Source organism: Lepus europaeus, chromosome 17 (assembly GCF_033115175.1).
Source record: "Lepus europaeus isolate LE1 chromosome 17, mLepTim1.pri, whole genome shotgun sequence".
Lineage (NCBI taxonomy): Eukaryota > Metazoa > Chordata > Mammalia > Lagomorpha > Leporidae > Lepus > Lepus europaeus.
In genome coordinates this window covers 44,708,076-44,730,305 of record NC_084843.1, presented here as the reverse complement: position 1 = coordinate 44,730,305, position 22,230 = coordinate 44,708,076, and the positions used below count along the sequence as shown (strand labels likewise).

The 22,230-nt window shown below is 36.5% G+C and overlaps 1 protein-coding gene across 15 annotated transcripts in view; it reads left to right on the top strand.

The window, feature by feature from the left end:
- Positions 1–22,230, top strand: part of PCDH15 (protocadherin related 15) — a 725,080-nt gene that overhangs the window by 671,480 nt on the left and 31,370 nt on the right. The gene's annotated exons all lie outside the window — the stretch shown is intronic.

Sequence of the window (22,230 nt, the reverse complement as noted above, 5' to 3'; positions counted from 1 at the left end):
TATTGTCAACTCAGCTATAGTTCTTGTTATATAGTAAGCTGTTCTCTGATTTTCTATTAAGGATTATTAAAATATCTTTAGTACTTTACTTTTTACTATCCTATTCTGTCATCATTTATTATTTTTATATTTGGCATTGTCTTTATGTGTCTTATACTGATTTCAGGTTGACAGATGTCAATTATCACTGTCAACTTGCAACTCTTTAGCAAAAACAGACCTACTTCTAAAGAGTTTGAAGTAGTTACACAGATTAAGTTTTAGTGATTATAGGTCTAATATAGTACATTAGGATTAAGTGATTTTCCTATAAGAAAAACATGTCTGCTTTAAAAGTAATAATTATTTTGTAATATTTCCAAAAATTGATCTGTCAAATGAAATACTCTGTAAGGAGAGCAGTTATAAATATTTATGCATTAAAAATAGTATCTTACCTATTTCTATGTGGAGTGCAGCATCTTGTTTGCTCACACACATTACCTTCCTCAAAATAATAGCTGATTACACATGAAGACAATGTAGAATCATGCTTATCTCTTGGTGGCTTTGATGTCACCTTCAGAGACAAACCGTTTCTGACTAAACTATCTGAAAGATGTGGCATCCTCCTAAAACCCTTACCTTTTATTCTACATTATTTTTTTTCAAAGCATTAGTGAATATTTTATTAAATGTCAACTTCCCTCTAGAATATAATCTTTTTTAAGGAAGGAAATTTGTTTTTACTGCTGGTCCTCCAGTACTAGATATTTAATGCATTTCTTTGAGTGGACATTTTAAACTAACCAACTCATGGTGTCCTTTTCTTCATGTTGAAATAGGAAGTGTGAAACTGAAGTAGAGAATGGCAAAGCAAAAGTACAATTTCATAAATCTTTCTGAGATTTAATGCCTCTTAAATAAATACAGTTTTAGGTCTTGGGAGAAGTCACTTCTTAGAGCACTGGATTTGACACACAAACTTAGGCAAATAGTTTTTTTTTTTTTTCTGATCCCATTTTACCATTTATTGATAGGAGGTAGTAAAACATATCATAAACTGTTGTGAGAACTACATTATATAAGGTATCAAGAATAATGGAAATTATTAATATTCAAATAATTTTAAATATTCTTATAAATAGTGTTGCAGCACCAAATCAGTAGATTTAGGCAGAGAAATGCCAAGATTTTTTCACATTATATTTAAAAACCAAAGCTTAGTAATGGAGTATAAATTAAAGATACAGACATGCATGTTGAAATCCTATCATGGCTATGTAATTTATAATAAAGACACTTAGCACTTGATACCATAGTTCCTCATCTTTAAAACTGGAATAAATATGTATATCTTATGTAGATTTTGATGAAATATAAAGCTGCTGGTATAATAAGTTTGTGAGGCTCATACACGCTTGAATTTATTTTGGTGTGTATGTGAGAGAGAGGGTAAAATACATATTATATATGGTAGCTTTGGGATCTGCAAGGAGAGAAGGACTACACTTCCAGGAATGGAGAGTCCCTACCTGCACTTCCAGAAATGAAAAGTCCTTGTCGAGGTCCCCATGGGTGCCTAAAGTTCAACCAATGAGGATCAGACCTGCCTCAACATTTAACCCCCACACCCTGTATCTATAAAAGGAGCCTTCCCAACCTCTGACACGGACTTCTCCGGCCCCTACTTTGTTGGGACTGGGGAACCTTGCCCAGGAGCAGAATCCCAATAAAAGCTTGTGTATTAATTGATTCATCTGCCTGGGAAAATTTGTTACGTGTCGGACACCTTCCAATATAGTGTTAAAAATTTTACAGTTTACTGTTGTGTTAAATATGTTTACATTATTGATAAACAGATCTTTGGAGCATTTAAATCTCACAAAACTGAAGTCTTACACCCATTACAAAATAATCCCTTAATTCCCTATTACACCCAAGCCCTGGTAACAACTGTTCTATTTCCTAAATCTGTAGAATTAGACCACTTTGTATACATAAACTAAGCAGAATCACTCAATAATTGTCCTTTTGTAATTATCATAATTCCCTTAACCTAATGTCCTCAAGGCTTACTCATGTAATACCATGTGATAAGGTTTCTTCACCCTTAAGACCATACTATTCTATTGTATGTATATACCACATTTTGTTTGTTCACTCATCCTCTGATGAACCTAAGGGTTTGTCTACATCTTGGCTATCAGGAATCATGCTGTTATAAACATAGTTGTTGCAAACACATCTTCTAGACTTTCAAATTCTGGATTGCTTGATTATATGGTAGTTATTTTTAAGATATTTCTCAGTGTTCAGTTTCTTTTTTAAAGGCCCCCATTACTGTAAAGCACAGGTTTAGATAGCTAGACAATGAGAGAAGATAGAAATCTTTGAAGAACTTTTATAATGTTTTATAGTGGCAACCCCATTTTACATTTTCAGGAATGGTACCTAAGGGATAAAAGTTCTATACATTGATCAACACTTGGTATTTTCTTTGGCTTTATTTGCTTCTGACTACCTTAATGGCTATACGTAATTGTAACTAAATTTTTAACTTATTGATTGATGAGATCGAGAAACAGAGAGAGAGAGAGAGAGAGAGAGAGACAGAGAGAGAGAGAGAGAGATTGACTCCCAAATGCTGCAATAGGTGAAAGTAGCCCAAGCCCTAGCTGAGAGCTGGAAAGTCAATCCAGGTTTCCAATGTGGATAGCAGGAACTCAAGTACTAGGGCCATCAACACTGCCTTCCATGGTTTGCACTAGCAAGAAACTTGATTTGGAAACTGGAGTTGGGGGACAAATCCAGGCAAATCCCTTTCCCTCTTCCTCACACTCTTTGTTGTACTGCCTGACAAATAAGTAAAATTAAATAAACACTTTTAAAGAAAATACTACTAAATGTAAAGCTGTGAAACTTTTTTCATATATTTTCCATGGTTTTGTGATGTATATTTAGGTCCTTAATTTATTTGCAGTTAAATTTTTTAGTGGAAAATAAAAGTCCAGCTTCATTCATTTTATTGTTTTAAAACCTTTTTTTAAAAAAATTATTTATTCGTTTGAAGTCTGGTGCTGCGGCTCACTAGGCTAATCCTCTGCCTTGCAGCGCTGGCACACAGGGTTCTAGTCCCGGTCGGGGCACCGATCCTGTCCCGGTTGCCCCTCTTCCAGGCCAGCTCTCTGCTGTGGCCCGGGAGTGCAGTGGAGGATGGCCCAAGTTCTTGGGCCCTGCACCCCATGGGAGACCAGGAGAAGCACCTGGCTCCTGCCATCGGATCAGCGCAGTGCGCCGACCGCAGCGCGCCTACCGCGGCGGCCATTGGAGGGTGAACCAATGGCAAAAGGAAGACCTTTCTCTCTGTCTCTCTCTCACTGTCCACTCTGCCTGTTAAAAAAAAAAAATTATTTGTTTGTTTGAAAAGTAGAGGGTCAGAGAGAGGGAGGAAAGACAGAGTGATACACAGAGAGATCTACAATCCACAGTTCATTCCCCAAATGGCTGAACCAGCCAAGGCTGAGCCAAGCCAAAGCCTGGAGCCAGGAATACCATCTGGGTCTCCTACATGGGTGGCAGTGGCCCAAGCACTTGGACCATCATCTGCTGCCTTTGTGGGCACATTAGCAGAAAACCGGAGCATCCAGAACTCGAATCAGCACTCTGACGTGAGATTTGAATGTAGCAGTCAGTAGCTTAACCTGCTACACCACAATGCCAGTCCCTAATCATAGAGTATTGCATGTGGATATTCAAATCCCTAAATGCCAGTTATTAAAAAAAGTTGTCTTTTCCGTACCTGATTCCTTTCTGTAGACATTTTAAAATCTGTGTAAATTGAGGGGATCTTCAAGCAGAATTTTTGCTTAACCTTTTCTGAAAGGTATTTTAGTAGATGGAAATAGTAGTAGAACTACTGAACCTGATTCAGCAAAGGGAGGCCAGAAATGATCATCCTATCATTATCTACTGGTGAGAAATGAAAATATATCTACCACCCCAGTAGACAGTAGAGTGCCATTAGTTAATTAAACATAAAAATTATTGTGCCAGTGATCCAGTTAATTAGCACATTCATCACCTGTGGATATTCTTAGATGAAAAGTCACACCATCATCAAAGTCATTTTCTGTATTTCCCATGAGACATCTATATTCCAAGTGGAACATTTGAATTCCATGTGATTATCTCTTTCACTGCTTTGCTTTCTTTTTAAAACTTTTAAAATCTTCATTTATTTTTTTAGAGGCTTATTCATTTACTTGAAAAGCAGAGTTACAGAGAGAGAGAGAGATTGAGAGAGAGAGAGAGTTTCCTTCCACTGATTCACTTCCCAAATGTCTGCAATGGTAGGAGTTGGGCTGATCAGAAGCCAGGAGCTTCTTTTGGGTCTCCACATGGGTTCAGGATCCAAGGACTTGAGCCATCTTCTACTGCTTTCCCAGGCCATAGCAGAGCACTGGATCAGAAGTGGAGCAGCCAGGACTAGAACTGGTACCCATATGGGATGTCTGCAGTGCAGCTATCTGCTTTACCCCCTACACCACAGAGATAGCCACAGACTTTTATTTTAAATATAAACTATGTCACTCTCCAAATGCCTGCAATATTTGTGTGACTGGGCCAGGCTGAATCCAGGAGCCCTCTACCCAGTCTGGGGTCCAACAACCTAACCCATCACCTGCTGCCAACTAGGGGCTTGCATTAGCCGAAAGCTGCATCAGAGTGGGGCTGGGACATAAACCCAGGCACTCCAATATGGGATATGATTGTCCAGAGCAGCATCTTAAATACTCTGCCATATGCTCATCTTTTTTTTTCTTTATATGCACTCAAAAATTCCTTAATGAGTGGTAAATGACCACAAATAAGGAGACTTGATGAAAGGTAAAATTAACTGCCTGATACATCCATTTTTTGGTTGAGAAAAGTTTGTCAAAGGGAATCAATGAACTTTCATGGCTAAGAGCACAGCACCTAGGAAAATGACATTTTCATAGCAAGTCTTAGATAGTATTATTTGACTTCCTTAGAATTAGATGTAATAGCACCACTGAATATTTTTTGTTTTACTTACGAAATTCACCAACTCACATTATTAATGAACCACGGTTGCTTTTAACTAGATACATTTTTTAAACTAAATACATTTCAATGAGGACCTATGTCTCCTACAAGTAGCCTTGCTTACCTAGGCATTGAAATATCTCAGACTGACTGTAATTTACCACTTTGTGAGCCATATGTTTCTCTTAACTACAAATTCTTGAGAATAAGTCATAGGAAAAATAACTTTGAAAATAAAGGTCAGGATACCTTACTAAAAACTATAAACAACAGGCTATAGAAAAAAGAAAGAACATAAAAGAAACTAAGAAATGTTTCCATTTAATCTATTCTTTCCCATTCCTCCCCTTCATCAAGAAGCACAAATGCATAGTTTAGGATTATAAATTTAAAACCTTAAGAATTGTAGAAAAAGACGTTTTGAAGTCTAAATTCAAGAAGTTAGAAAACAGTATTAGAGTAAGGATTGCAACTGATTAGCTCTCAGGGTTGTACTAACACTTCTACTTTTTAAATACAAGATGAAAATTCAATTATAATGGAGTTCTGCTGAAATGGTTATTGATTTAGTGTGGAAGAGCTTCATTTCTGTGAAATATTTATGTAGTATCTGAAGTGTGTCTGTGTAATCAACTTATAGTTCCTGGAATTAAGGTTACAAAACGTATTCAAGAAATACAGCCAAAGCATACATTTCTAGGATAAGAATTATATTGTCCCTTGGGAAGCAAACCTATGAAACAGGACATGATAAATGCCAGCACTTACGCTTTCTTAAATTAGTGTAATAAAGAGTTGGTCTTGATGGAAAGCTAACATTCATTTTGAATTCAGAGGACTTTGGCTCAAATTTCAGCTCACCAATGATTTGCTTGGATGTCTTTAACCATAAATTAAACTCTTTGAGTGCCAGTATCCATATCCCAAAATTGGGAATTCATTTATTCAGAAAACTAGTTATAGGTTGTAAACACTGGAAATTTATCAGTGAACAAACAAAATCCCTATTGCTGTGGGGTTTATGTTCAATTGTACAAAAAAGCTAATTGATTAATATTTATTCTTATTTGAGAAAAGTTGCTTTTTTAAAAATTAATTTTATGAATTTGAAAGGAAGGGTTACAGAGAAGGAGAGATTGCCCATCCATTGGTTTACTCCCCAGATGCCCACTGTAGCCACAGCTAGGCCATGTTGAAGCCAGGAGCTTCAGTCTGGGTTTCTCACATGGGAGACCCAATACTTAAGTCATCATCTGCTGACGCCTATAGTGTGCATTAGCAGAATGCTGTATCATGAGCACTATAACCAAGACTCAAACGAGGCACTCTGATACAGGATGCTGCTATTCCAAGTCGCAATTTACCTGATGTACTAAATGCCCACAACTAACAATATCAACAATGTATAGTATGTTGGGTAACCACAACTATGATAAGTATAAGTAAATATAACTAATATGAATGAAATTATGGAAGAGATATAACATCATTTTACAGAGGGTGATGAATGAAATAAAGCCTCTCTGGTCATTTGAAATCTGAAAATTAGATGAAGTGAGGATAAAGTCATGTAGCAATGTGGGAGTAAAAGACACATTTGCCAAGAGAGAACAAACTGTAAATAGGAAACTCAGAAGTAAGAGAATGTTTTTTCTATGAAGATATAGATTTCAAGGAAAGAAATGAGTTATATGAGTCACTTGGAGAATTTAACTTTCACTCAAAGATGGGAAGTCCTGAGAACTGTTTGCCCAATATGATAATTACTAGCTACTGAGTGTTATTAAGTAATGTAGTCTTTTTTATCTGATGTTTCTAAAATTAAATTGCTCTAAGTATTGACAATCACAAGCCCATTTTCTCTTAGTTGCACAAAAACTTAGGTGAAGTTGGCAACAGAGAGTGACCATGAATGATCTAATTTTTAATCTGATAATGAGGTGTACTCATTTCAATAGTGTGATTTTTGGAAGTAATCATTTCTGTAACATGAATGTAAAATAAACTGAAGAAAATCATTAAAAGGAACAGAAATTCTACATATAATAATGAAATCTAACATTTTAATATTCAAAGTAAAATAGCTTCATTTTAAAAAATGTAAAAAAATTCTGTTTTATTAAGAGGAATAATAGTTCATGACTTTGATACAAAGGAAATTAATTGTTATTTTTTATTAAATATTCAATTTTTGACTTTATTTTGGTAGAAAAGTAGAAGTAACTTCTGTTTACAAGGAGAATGGCATATTTTTAATCCAATGGGTTAGGAAGTTATAATTCTTTACAGAAATACAGGTAGACTAGTATGCCATTATAATTCTACAACCCAGTTTTTACATCAATATACATACACATTGCAGTAGTTTCTTTAATGATTAATTCATTGAAACAGCAAAATATGCAGATTTAATATCCAATTAGTGTTTAGTGTCATATGGCAGAATTTGTAATTATTCGTAATACTTTAGTACTGAACTAACAACATGGAAGAAGAAAGGTTATAAACAAGAGTTCTGCATAACTTTCACTTTTGTTATATTTATGAAGCTTATAACATTTCATTTTAATTGAATCCCTAGTTGTTATTTGAAAGCATGTTGTCTTAGCACAATATGAATATATTGTTACATTAAATATTAACCATCTATCAAAATGACTCAAATTTATAATAAGTAGTTTGTCTTTGATAATATTTTTCTAAAATATAGTATTAAGATAAATTCATCTTTTGAATTTTATGTCACTTGGACTTTTCAAATTTTTGCATATTTTCCAATAAGTAAAGTAACCAAAGGTAAATGACACGTTAGATAAATTTTACTTTTTTCAAGAGTCCATTGAATATCAATTTGGTGATGAATCATATATACTGAAATATTTGCATCTCATGGGTTTGTTAGTTTTTTAATGACCATAATGTACATCACTCATAATTAACAAATATTTGAATGTTTATAGTCAAAACTATATCAACTTATTTTAGTAGAAATTAAAATGTATAAAATATTACAGATTGCTTAGTTAATGCCTGACATCTGATGTGATACATAAAAAATACATACTCAAGCTCTTTCCTCATGCTCAGTAGCCTAGAAAATAGATTGCAAGATAAATAAAGGAAGATGCTTGGCTGTTCCATTTAGATGGTATATGGATATTTTGTGAGAATAATTATTCTACTTTTGATCTTATTAACTTTTTCATATTGAAAATTTGCAGACCTGGAAAACAAAATTTAAAACAAAAAAAAATGAACAAACAGAATTCTTTCTATTAATTCCACAGAGAACATTTTAGTTTTGCTTTTAGTTTTAAAGTTTGAAAGCTTTCAAATATGGCTAGTGTTTTCAGGAAGAGATCAGTGAAATCATTTTTTTTTTTAATTTTTAAGATCATCCACTCCCCAAATGGCCTTAATAGCCTAGGATGGTTCAGGCTGAAGCGAGGAGCCAAAGGAATTCCATTAACGTCTCCCATGTGCAGTAGGAACTCAGGTACTTGAGCCATCATCTGGCGATCCTCTGATACTTTAGAAGAGAGCTGGATAAGAAGCAGAGTAGTTGGACTAGAACCAGCACTCCAGGAATGGCATGTGGATATCCCAAGCAGTGACATATCCTGCTGTGCCACAACAGCCACCCCTAAGTAAAATCTTACTACACTGAAAACATATTTTAATGGAAAAGCAGTGCAAAGCAGTTTTGTGAGTTCTAAATCAAATAGGAATTTCCTGCCTTTATTTTCCTAAAAAATATATATATATATATATATATATATGCATGATAATTCAAATATGTTAGAACAAGTTTTCTATTTAAGAAAACAACAATAAATAAGGATAGATTAAAAAAGAAATTATGCAAAAAGGATTATTATAATGAAGATGCAAATATATTAATTTCAATACATTTTAAATCTTTTATTTAATGAATGCAAATTTCATAGGTACAACTTGAAAAATATAGTGGTTCTTTCCCCTATTCCCACCCTCCTACCCTGACTCCCTTCCCACCTCCTATTCCCTCTCCCATCCCATTCTTCATTAAGATTCATTTTTAATTAATGTTATATACAAAAGACCAACTCTATACTAATTAAAAATTTCAACAGTGTGCACACACACACACACCCAAAGTATAAAGTACTGTTTGAGAACAAATTTTGCAGTTTTAATTTTCATAATGCAACTCATTATAGACAGAGGTCCTACATGGGAGTAAGTGCACAGTGATTCCTGTTTTTCATTTAAAAATTAACAATCTTATTTATGGCATTAGTGATCACCCCAGGCTCTTGCCCTGAGCTGCCAAGGCTATGGAAGCCTTTTGAGTCCACAAACTGTGTCAGTATTTGGAGAAGGCCAGAAGCAAAGTGGAAGTACTCTCTCCTCCCTTCAGAGAAAAGTACATCCTTCTTTGATGGCCCCTTCTTTTCACTGGGATCTCACTCACAGAGATCCTTCACGTAGGATTTGTTTCTTTTTGCCAGTGTGTCTTGGCTTTCCATGCTTGAAGTGCTCTTATGTGCTTATCAGCCAGTCCAGAGTGCCTTAAGGACTGATTCTGAGGTCAGAGTGCTGTTTAGGGCTTTTGTCATACTATGAGTCTGCTATGTGAATTGCTTCCCATGTTGGAACATTCTCTCTCTCTCTCTCTCTCTCTCTCTCTCTCTCTCTCTCTCTCTCTCTTTTTTTCCTTTGACAGAGTGGACAGTGAGAGAGAGAGAGAGACAGAGAAAGGTCTTCCTTTTCCATTGGTTCGCCCACCAATGGCCTCTGTGGCTGGCACGCTGCGGCTGGTGTACTGTGCTGATCTGAAGCCAGGAGCCAGGTGCTTCTCCTGGTCTCCCATGGGGGTGCAGGGCCCATGGACTTGGGCCATCCTCCACTGCACTACCAGGCCACAGCAGAGAGCTAGCCTGGAAGAGGACCAACCGGGACAGAATCCGGTGCCCTGACCAGGACTAGAACCCGGTGTGCCGGCACCGCAGGTGGAGGATTGAGCCACTGCGCCGGCCTATTATCTCCTTTTTAATTCTATCTATTGTTATTACCAGACACTTGGTCTTATTTATGTGATCCCTTTAACACTTAATCCTATATATATTATCAATTAAATACTTAATAAGATCACTTTAACACATGAGATGGCATTATTACCACCAGGCTTAATGGGATTTGGAGTCCCATTGCAAGTTTTCAGTTACACTCAGGGTAAGTCCTGGGAATGTGTGCATAATGTACAGCTCCTCCCTCTCTTAGTCCCACTCTTACTTTTTTCTGGGATCTATTTTCAATCGACTTTATATACCTATGATTAATTCTATGTTAAGTAAAGAGTTCAACCAATGGTATTAAGTAGAAAAAAAATTAAAATGATAAATAAATAAGCTGTTCCTCAACAGTCAACACAAGGGCTATTCAAGTCATTGCTTCTCAAAGTGTCAATTTTAGTTCTACAGGTTTCCTTTCAGGTGCTTTGTTATCACAGTTCAGGGAGAATATATGGTATTTGTCCATTTGGGACTGGCTTATTTCACTAAGTATGTTTTCCAGATTCATCTATTTTGTTGCAAATGACTAGATTTTAATTTTTTTACCGCTGTATAGTATTTCATATCCCATAATTTCTTTTATCCAGTCTTCTGTTGATGGGCATTTAGGTTGATCCCATGTCTTAGCTATCGTGAATTGAGCTGCAATAAACATGGGGGTGCAGATAACTCTTTTATTTGCTGATTTAATTTCCCTTGGGTAAATTCCAAGGAGTGGGATGGCTGGGTCGTATGGTAGGACTATATTCAGATTTCTGAGCTACCTCCTAACTGTATCCCATAGTTGTTTTACCAGTTTGCATTCCCATCAATAGTGGATTAGGGTACCTTTCCCCACATCCTCACCAGCATTTGTTGTTGGTTGATTTCTGTATGAAAGCCATTCTAACTAGGGTGAGGTAAAATCTCCCTGTGGTTTTGATTTGTGTTTCCCTGAGGGCTAGTGATCCTGAGCATTTTTTCATGTGTCTGTTGGCAAATTGGATTTCCTCTTTTGAGCAATGTTTAAGTCATTGACCCATCTCTTAACTGGGTTGTTTGTCTTTTTGTTGTTGAGCTTTTCAGTCAATTTATATATTGTGGTTATTAACCATTTATCAATTGCATGGTTTACAAATAATTTCTCCCAATCTGTAGACTGCCTCTTCATGTTCGTGACTGTTTCTTTTGCAGTACAGAAGCTTCTCAATTTGATGTAATCCTATTTGTTAATTTTGGCTTTTATTGCCTGTGCCTCTGGCGTGTTTTCTTTTAAGATATTGCCTGTGCCGATGTCTTAAAGGGTTTCCCCAATGCTCTCTAGTTATTTGATAGTATTGGGTCCTAGATTTAGGTCTTTAACCCATTTTGAATGTTTTTTTGTGTAAGCTATAAGGTGGGGACCTACTTCATATTTCTGCTTATAGAAATCCAGGTTTCCCAGTAGCATTTGTTGAACAGACTGTCTTTGCTCCCAGGAATGGTTTTAGCACCCTGCTCAAATATAAATTGGTTGTAGATGTAGGATTGATTTCTGGTGTTTCTATTCTGTTCCATTGGTCTATCCATCCTGTTTTTGCACCAGTACCAGGATGTTTTGGTTATAAAAGCTTTGTAGTATGTCTTGAAATCTGGTACTGTGATGTCTCATGCTTTGTTTTTTGCTTTTTTTATTTGGTTGTTTGTTTTCTGTTTTGACAGCAGAGTTAGAGAGAGAGAGAGAGAGAGAGAGAGAGAGAGAGAGAGAGAGAGAAAGAAAGGTTTTCCTTTTTCTTTTGGTTCACCCCCCAAGTGGCCGCTACTGCTGGCGCATTGTGGCCAGTGTGCTGCACTGATCCAGAGCCAGGTGCTTCCTCCTGGTCTCCCATGCGGGTACAGGGCCCAAGGACCTGGGCCATCCTCCACTGCACTCCTGGGCCACAGCAGAGAGCCTGACTGGAAGAGGAGCAACCGGGACAGAATTTGGTGCCCCAACCGGGACTAGAACCAGGGGTGCCAGTGCTGCAGGTGGAGGATTAGCCTAGTGAGCTGCGGCGCCAGCCTGCTTTGTTTTTGTAGTGTCCGATGGCTTAGCTAGTCCAAGTCTCCTGTGTTTCATATGAATTTCAGCATTATTTTTTCTAGATCTGATAAGAATGTCTTTGATAATTTGAATGGAATTGCATTGAATCTGTAAATTGCTTTCAGAAGAATGGACATTTTGATGATATTGACTCTTCTAATCCATGAACATGGAAGTTTTTTTTTTTTCCATTTTTTGTGTCTTCTTCTGTTTCTTTAATGTTTTGAAATTCTCATTGTGGAGATCCTAGACATCCTTATTTATATTTTCCAAAATATTTGATATTTTTTGTAGCTATTATGAGTGGGGTTGATTTTAGAAGTTCTTTCTCAGCCATGGCATTGTCTTTGTATACAAAGGCTGTTGCTTGTTTTGTGTTGATTTGATATCCTGCTATTTTACCAAACTCTTCTATGAGTTCTGATATTCTCTGAGTGGAGTCTTTTGGGTCCTGTAATATATAGTATCATATCATCTGCAAATAGGGATAGTGTGAATTCATCTTTACCAATTTGAATCCCTTTGATATCTTTTTCTTGCCTGATGGCTCTGGCTAAAACTTCGAAGACTATATTTAATAGCAATGGTAGCAGTGGGCATCCTTCTCTGGAACCAGATTTCAGTGGGAATGCATCCAACTTTTCTCCATTCAATAGGATGCTGGCCGTGGGTTCATCATAAATTGCCTTGATTATGTTGAGGAATGTTCCTTCCAAACCCAATTTGCTAGAGTTTTCATCATGAAAGCTTTCATCATTGTATCTTATGAAATGCTTTCTCTGCATCTACTGAGATAATCATATGGTTTTTATTCCTAAATTTGTTGATGTGATGTATCACACTGATTGATTTGCAAACTATGTACCATCCTTGCACATCAGGCCCACTTGATCTGTGTGAATGATCTTCCTGATGTTTTCTTGGATTTGATTGGCCAGAATTTTGTTGAGGATTTTTGCGTCTATGTTCATTAGGGAAATTGATCTATAGTTCTCCTCCTCTGTTGCATCTTTTTTGGGTTTTGGAATTAAGGTGATGCTGGTTTCATAGAAAGAATTTGGGAGGATTCCCTTACTTCAATTGTTTTGAATAACTACAGAAGTATTAGAGTTAGTTCTTCTTTAAATGTCTTTAGAATTCAGCAGTGAAGCCATTTGGACCTGGGCTTTACTTTGTTGGGAGAACCTTTATTATTAATTCAATTTCCATCTTGGTTATGTGTTTGTTTAGGTTTTCTATTTCTTCACTGGTCAGTTTAGGTAAGTTGTATGAGTTGAGGAGTCTGTCCATTTCTTCTATGTTTCCCACCTAGTTGGCATATAGCTCTTTATAGTAGTTTCTGATGATTCTTTTTATTTCTGTGATGTCTGTTATTACATTTCCTTTTTCATCTCTAATTTTATTGATTTGGGTCTTCTCTCTTTTTTTGGTTAGTTGGGGCAATGGTGTGTCAATTTTATTTTTTCAAAAAAATAAAGCTCTTCATTTTGCTGATCTTTTTAATGTTTATTGATTTCAGTTTTGTTGATTTCTTCTCTAATTTTAATTATTTCTTTTCTCCTACTAGTTTTGGTTTTGGTTTGCTCTTGTTTTTCTAGATACTTGAGGTGCATAGATAGTTCATTTATTTGGTGCCTTTCCAATTTCTTGATGTAGGTACCACTTGCTATAAACTTGGCTCTTAACAGTGCCTTTGCTGTATCCCACCAATTTTGGTATGTTGTATTGTCATTTTCAATTTTCTCCAAAAATCTTTTGATCTCATTTTTTATTTCTTTTATAATACACTGTTCATTCAGGAACATGTTGTTCATTCTCCATGTGTTTGCCTATGATGTAGAGATTCTTGAGTTGTTGATTTCCAGCTTCATTGCATTGTGATCAGTAAGATGCATGGTATGATTTTGAGTCTTTTTAATCTGCTGAGACTTGCTTTATGGCCTAACATGTGGTCAATTCTAGAGAATGTTCCATGCACTGGAGAGAAAAATGTGTACTCTGTGACTATAGGGTAGAAGGCTCTGTAGATATCTGCTAGGTCTATCTGGTCTATGGTATTGAATAACTCTGTTGTTTCCTTGTTGATTTTCTGTCTGGTTGATCTGTCCATTGCTGAAAGTGGGGTATTCAAGTCCCCTATTACTACTGTATTTGAGTCTATTTATCCCTTTAAATCCCTTATCATTTCTTTTAAATAAACAGATGCCCTGTAATTAGGTGCATATATATTCATAGTAGTCACATCTTTTGATTTGACCCTTTAATCATTATATAGTCTCCTTATTTGTCTCTTTTGATAGTTTTTGCGTTAAAGTCTTTTTTTTAATATTAGGATGGCCATACCACCTTTTTTTTTTTTGGTTTCTGTTAGCATGGATATCTTTGTCCAACCTTTCACTTTCAGTCTGCATGCATCCTTGTTGGTAAGATGTGTTTCCTGTAGGCATCAGATTAAATTCCAATGGATGGAATTTCCCATGGCATCTGGATGTGGTCTCAGTAGACTCATTGTGGTCTGAATTGAGAGAATAAAGAGCTTTGGAACAAGAGGACATGGTGTACTGCATTTTATTCTGGCCATCTGCAGTGCCTATTGACTTTTTTCAACCATACTTTTGAAAAACTTACTGACAAGGACCTGTGGATGGAGCTACCTATATTGCTAATTAACATAAGCCATTTAGTTCAACAAAAGGCTAAGCAGAGTTTACAATTATAGCATCTAAAGATTTTCTGTAACCCCCAGAAAAAAATGCTCACTATTTTGGGACTCCTTGTGTTATTATATTTTATGTACTTAGTAGGAGTTATCTAACTAATGCCATTTAGAGCCCTTCTCTGGTGGCTATAATTACTTCTCTACATTATAGCTCAGTTCTGTAGTAACTTAGGTGGATGAATAGCTTTCTCTTAAGAGACAGATGTCTAGTAGTGGAGTTTTATGTGAATTACATCTACTGAGTAACAGCAGACAGAGTTCCTTCTGTTGCATTGATTCTACAGAAGAAAATCTAATTAAAAAATCCAACCCATTCTTTCTTGGGAGTGAGCTGAGGACGCAGGTCCTGAAATTCTGATCAAATGATAATTTCAGTTTTGCTCATTCACATAGACAAGTTGGTAATTAAGAAAATGGTTGTGATGGCCGGTGCCACGGCTCAATAGGCTAATCCTCTGCCTGCGGCACTGGCACACTGGGTTCTAGTCCCGGCAGGGCACCGAATTCTGTCCTGGTTGCTCCTCTTCCTGTCCAGCTCTCTGCTGTGACCCAGGAGTGCAGTGGAGAATGGCCCAAGTCCTTGGGCCCTGCACCCACATGGGAGACCAGGAGAAGCACCTGGCTCCTGGCTTTGGATCAGCGTGGTGTGCCAGCTGCAGTGGCCATTGGGGGGTGAACCAACGGAAAAGGAAGACCTTTATCTCTGTCTCTCTCTCTCGATGTCCACTCTGCCTGTCAAAAAAAAAAAAAAAAAGAAAGAAAGAAAGAAAGAAAGAAAGAAAGAAAGAAAGAAAATGGTTGTGTTAATTATGCATTTAGTAAAAAAAGTACAAGCTAAATTGGTTGTAAGTAAATACTGTCTTATAAAATTAATTCAGTGAGTGCATTACAATTCAGATTTCTATATCATATTTTATTGAAGATATATAAATATATATGGATAACTCAAATGGGGTCATAAATTAAAATTTGGGTTGGATTTCTGGAATAGCCATCAAAATGCTTCATGGAATGTTTGTTATCTCATATAGCAGTGTCTGGGTTCCAGCCCCAGCTTGTTTTCCTGCCAATTTCTACTTTGAGAATTAGCAAGTGATGGCTTACATATATGTGGGTCTCCATCAAGAACTTTCAGAAGTTACTTCGTGTGTATGTGTGTGCATGTGTGTAGGTTTCATGCAACTACTATGCAATTTTATAAAAGGAACTTGAGCCCCTGCAGATTTTGGTGTCTTCCAAGAATCCTGGAGTCAGTCATTCATGGACACAGAGGTGAAAACTGTAATTAGAATCATATCGTGTGTACTCTGTCAGCTTGGAGTTTTCTGTTTTGCGTAGTTTAAGGTTACTAAATGTTTCAGGGCTCAATAGTTTATTTTGTTTATAACCATTTCTGTTTCATTGTGGAGACATACTGGAATTTACTAATCAGACAATAAATTTCTATCAAACTGCGTGGCAATCACTACAAATTTAAGCATAATGCAAACTATATCCTCAATAGAATTAGAAAGATTTGACTAAGAGATGATAGTCATTCAAAAGTTGTTGCCATGTAATAAATAGATAAACAATACATTGTTATTCCTGCACTTTTTTTTGACAGAGTTACACAGTGAGAGAGAGAGAGACAGAGAGAAAGGTCTTCCTTCCATTGGTTCATCCAACGGAACCGGCGCCACAACTGGGACTAGAACCCGGGTTACTGGTGCTGCAGGCAGAGGATTAGCCTAGTGAGTGGTGGCGCCGGCCCATTCCTGCACTTTTAAAGAGGAACATGCATATAATTCATTCTAATGTGTTAGAAATGGACTAAGGCTGACTTCAACAAAGGGAAATGTATTGGAGGACTAATGGAGCAGGCAGTATAAACAAGACATGGGAAAATAAGGTGGGAAATGGATAAACCAAGAGCAGTTATATTGCAAGGATAGTTTTATAACCAATGTCACTCTGGCAAGGATGTCGTACCTGTAGTGTATGAATAGCCTTTTCTCTTTAACTCAGGAACCAATTTCCAAAGCATGAATGCATGGTTTTTAGCGTGCAGGTAAAGCAGGGAAGACCTCCAAAGACCATTCAAGACAATTAAATCATGAAATCAAAATCATGGTGTATTTAGGGGAAAAATATAAATAGAGGACAGATAAAAAGCAACTACATCTACTTGAAAAACTGGGATATTAGTGCCTTTTTGTCAGCTCCTTCTTCTAAGCATTCAATGTTAGTGCTGAGGTATAGATACTGCAGACCTAAGCATTCATTTTTATTCACAGTAACAATGGTTGATGTACTGTGGTTTCCATTTGTCAACATAGGATGGCCTTTCATTACCAAAATGGAGGAAAATGGACTTTAATTGAGTGATACTTAAGTGTTACTATTATTTATCATGGAAGGAACAATATTTCAGATATTGCTTATTATTCTATAATTTGGTAGAACAGTTATTGATTATAATTAAGTAGTGCAAACCAGAGTATCCACATATTAACTTATAAAAAAGTGACTGAAACAATTAGAGATTGTTTAGGCCTCTTTGCTATGCCTTTCATGTTAAATTTTAGTTTAATTGGCCTCCTATAAAATCGTAGAATGCTTTGTCTGTGTAGCCTTTAAAACCAAAGTTAAATTTTTCACAGTTCTGGAAATAGACTAAGTTCAAGTTGCCAGCACTGTTGATGTCTGATGAGGGGTGCATCTTTTAGTTGCATGTATATGCATCATGTGTTGTTCTTTGTGCTTCTGGAGAATGAGAGAGAAAGTTGTCTGGTGTCTCTCCTTGTAAGGACATTAATCCTATGCGTTCAGAATCCCACTCTTATGACTTCATTCATTTGACCTTAACTGCTTTATTTTTTACAGTCCCTGGGGTTTAGGTCTTCAGCATATAAATGTTACGGGTTTGGGGGAAGGCAAATATTCGGACTGTAGAACAGTAGGAGTAGAGAATATTCTGTTGTTTCATGCATAGTTTGCTAAAATCCTTTCTGTATAACCTGCACTGGTGGCTAATACACAAATTCATTTAAGAAAAATAAATTGAAGCTTGAGATGTGATTCCTTAAGCTGTCTACTTGTATTCTACAAGTCTCAGAAAATAAATCTGGGTTAAGGAGAAAAGATATCCTATTCAAAATGATTATTGCCAGAGAGGGGACAGAAATTATGGATTAGGAGGAGGAAGCTTGCTTGTAACATGGAATCATCAAGAGATCTGCAAATGCCTCAAAGGTCAGGGAGAATCAGACTTCTATAGGAAGGCTAGAAAGATCTTGATGTGGGCAAGGGAATGATCAGATAGTAAACCAAGTAATATTTGAGCCTGACCTTACCCTGTTCCAGGAGGGGTCTTTCTGGAGGTCTTCTATCAGTCTTAGACTGAAGGTAGACCAACTTTAGTGGCTTAGAGAAAGTAGAAATACTGTGTGGAATTTGTTCAACAAGAATTTGGTTATGATTGATCAGTAAGGATCATGGACATTTCGGTAATCACTTTTAAGACAAAGAGTAGGAATTTGGCTTTTTCAAGGGTAAATTAGGAGCCCTCCATGTGTCTTATCTAGTCATAGGGGAGAGGGTCATTCTGTGCAGTAAGAAGTTTCCATAACCAAAAGGGTGGGGAATTTCTTAGCCATTACTGTTTTCCAGAGGTGCAAGACATAGGTGAAATTCAGTATCGTTAGGCATGAAAAGGTGTTTTGTTTGAATCCAAATCTCATATTTTCTAGGAATGTAATTAGTGAATCAGGTTTAAATATATATCTCTTTGTTTCTACCAAATGGCATTACTCGATTAGCAGTCAATGGTAGGCATTAAGTCAGGAGGTTAGGCCACATGCCCTTACCCTAATCCAAAACCAGAGGCTTAGTTCTTTTCTGTTAATCTTCATATTAGATTCACTTTCAAAATATATTCATAAATCCAATAGTGTGAGAGGAGGGAACTAAATGTGGAAATCTCTCAGATATGTATTTTGTTAATTTGCCAATAAGCAGTTTGCAAATATTTTCTCTTGTTCCCTTTCTACTTTGCTGATTTTTTGTTTGCTATGCATAGGTTTTATAGTTTGCTTTATGTCTTATCTATTTTGTTTTTTTGTTGCCCATGCTGTCCGTATCACATGCAAGGAGGAAACCCCGTCAAGATCAATGTCAGGAAAATTTTCTCCCATGTCTTCTTCTGGGCACGTTAAAGTTTCAGATCTTACATTCAAATCATTCATCCATTTTTAGTTTATTATTTTTCTGTGTGGTAAATAAAAAGAAATGGCCAAAAGTATTTAAATAGACATGTCTCCAAAGAATACATACAAATGACAAATAATTACATCAAGGAAATATAAAGCCAAATCACAGAGACGTATCATCTCATATCTGTTATGATGACGAATATTTTTCAAAAGATAAGTCTGTTGAAGTTATGGAAGACTAAAAACAATTGTACCCCATGGTGAAATTATTAAATTATGCACTCATTATCGAAAACAGTATAAGGATCCTCCAAATATTTTTAAATAGACCTATCATGTAATCCAGAAATCCCACTTCTGCGTATATAGCCAAAGTAATTAAAATCAGCCTTTGAAAGAGAAATCTGCATTCTCATGTTCATTGCAGCATTATTCATAATATCCTTATAATCAAAAGAGCACAAATGTCCATTTACAGAACAATGGATAAGAAAATATGGTATATATCTACATTGGCAGACCATCTCTCCTTACAAAAGAAGGAAATCCTTCCATTTGTGAAAACATGGGTAGAGCTGTGCAGTATATTATAGAAGACATAGACATTTTGTTTAATTAATAAGACTCAGAAAGACAAATGCCATATGATCCTCTATTTGAGACATCTAAATTAGTCAAAGTTACAGAAGCAGATAATAGAATGATGGTTACCAGGAGATGGGAGATCTGTGAGTGGCAAAAATCAGTAATGGCTAAGAGATTCCCCAGCCTTACGTGTTATGGAAACTTCTTACTGCAGTGGTTATAAGGTTTTAGTTGAATTAAGTTCCAGTAACTTGTTATACAATATTGTGTCTGCAATAAACAATAAAGCATTTTGCACTTAAAATTTCATTAAGAGGCTAGACCTAATGTTTCATGCTCTTACTACAAAAAAAAAAATGAAAAAAAAAATTTCCAAAGCATGAATGCATGGTTTGTAGCGTGCAGGTAAAGCAGGGAAGTATTTAAGCAGGTACTCAAATTTGTGTTGTGATTTTGTATTTAATAGTTCTGGTGGAACTATTTCTTTTTTTTTATTTTTTGACAGGCAGAGTTAGAGAGAGAGAGTGTGTGTTTTATGGTGAGAGAGAGAGAGACAGAGAGCAAGGTCTTCCTTTGGTTGGTTCACCCCCCAAATGGCAGCTACGGCCAGCGCGCTGGGCCGATCCAAAGCCAGGAGCCAGGTGCTTCCTCCTGGTCTCCCATGCAGGTGCAAGGCCCAAGCATTTGGGCCATCCTCCGCTGCCTTCCCAGGCCACAGCAGAGAGCTGTACTGGAAGAGGAGCAACGGGACAGAATCCGGCGCCCAAACCGGGATTAGAACCCGGGGTGCCAGCGCTGCAGGCGAAGGATTAGCCAAGTGAGCCGCAGTGCCGGCCCAAGATATACTTTCTTAAAAACTTCACAAGGTAAAGATTTTGAAAGAATTCCAATAAAAAGGGGCTTTTAATGCAAGTAGTTAAGCCAAATAACTAACAATAGTAATATTTCATGAAAATTACTGTGTGATAAAAATTGTGCCAACACTTCTGTAATAGTTTCAATGCATTTAATGTATATACCACCTCAGGTGGTAGATGATACCCTCATTTAGAATTTTAGAAAACTGACACTTAAATTTACTAGTGTAAAGGTTTGCAATTGGTTTGTAAAGGAGATGACACTCGAGGCCAAAGCATTGTGCTCTTCAATGCTGTGTTATAACCATTTGCACTTTCTATAAAATGTCAAAAGTATAATGTGGTTTTCACTTTGAGACTTCTCATATTTTTGTTAAGGAAATGTAAGTCTTAAAGGAAAAGAATCCAAATCTACAGGCTGAATGATGTTGACACTAAGACCAGTGTACCTCTCCAGGTACATCCTTTATCTTCAGGTTCCCCAGGAGGCTGCCTTCAAACACTAAACAGTATTTGCAGAATAGATTTACTGATTTTATTCACATCTTCTTTTATTTGCTACCAGGACCTCATCAGAAATGATTCTGTAAGGTAGAAAGAGAAGTAGGCATGAGGTAGTGAGCAAAAAGTAAAAGAATGAAGAGTACCTCATCAAGACAGCCTTCAACTGTGCTGGTCCACAAAGATTTAAAAGCAAATGCAATATTGTCAGTGCCCCCTGCCTCTCCTGTTTGTGCTTGTGGCAGGCACAAACAAAGCATTGCACACCCTTAAGACTACATGGTTTAATAGAGTGAAAATTCGTTCAATTTAGCATCTGAAACATCTGTCTTATCAAGTGACTTTAGAACATGTTAAACGCCCTCACAGCAAAAAAAAAAAAAAAAAAAAATCCAGCAACAGAATATTTATAAATGTTTAAAGTATTTGCCACATATGGCTACTATTATTTCATTATAATACCTATAAATAATTTAATGATATGCTTTTTTATTTTTATTTTTTTTATTTAGTAAATATAAATTTCCAAAGTACAGTTTATGGATTACAATGGCTTCCCCCTCCATAATTTCCCTTCCACTTGCACCCCTCCCATCTCCTGCTCCCTTTCCCATTACATTCACATCAAGATTCATTTTCAATTATCTTTATATACAGAAGATCGATTTAGTATATATTAAGATCTCATCAGTTTGCCCCCACATAGCAACACTAAGTGTAAAATACTGTTTCAGTACTAGTTATAGCATTACTTCACATTGGACAACACATTAAGGACAGATCCCACATGAGACGTAAGTACACAGTGACTCCTTTTGTTGACTTAACAATTTGACACTCTTGTTTATGGCATCAGTAATCTCTCTAGGCTCTAGTCATGAGTTGCTAAGGCTATGGAAGCGTTCAGGGTTCGCTGACTTCGATCTTATTCCGACAGGGTCATAGTCAAAGTGGAAGTTCTCTCCTCCCTTCAGAGAAAGGTACCTCCTTCTTTGAGGGCCCCATTCTTTCCACTGGGATCTCACTCGCAGAGATCTTTCATTTAGGTTTTCTTTTTTTTTCCAGAGTGTCTTGGCTTTCTATGCCTAAAATACTCTCATGGGCTCTTCAGCCATATCCGAATGCCTTAATAATATGCTTTTTAAAATCATGACCTAAAAGGGCTAGCAATATAAAGTTTTTATAAAGTGAAAGACTTTAGGAACTGCCATTTGCCAAAATGGAAACTAAT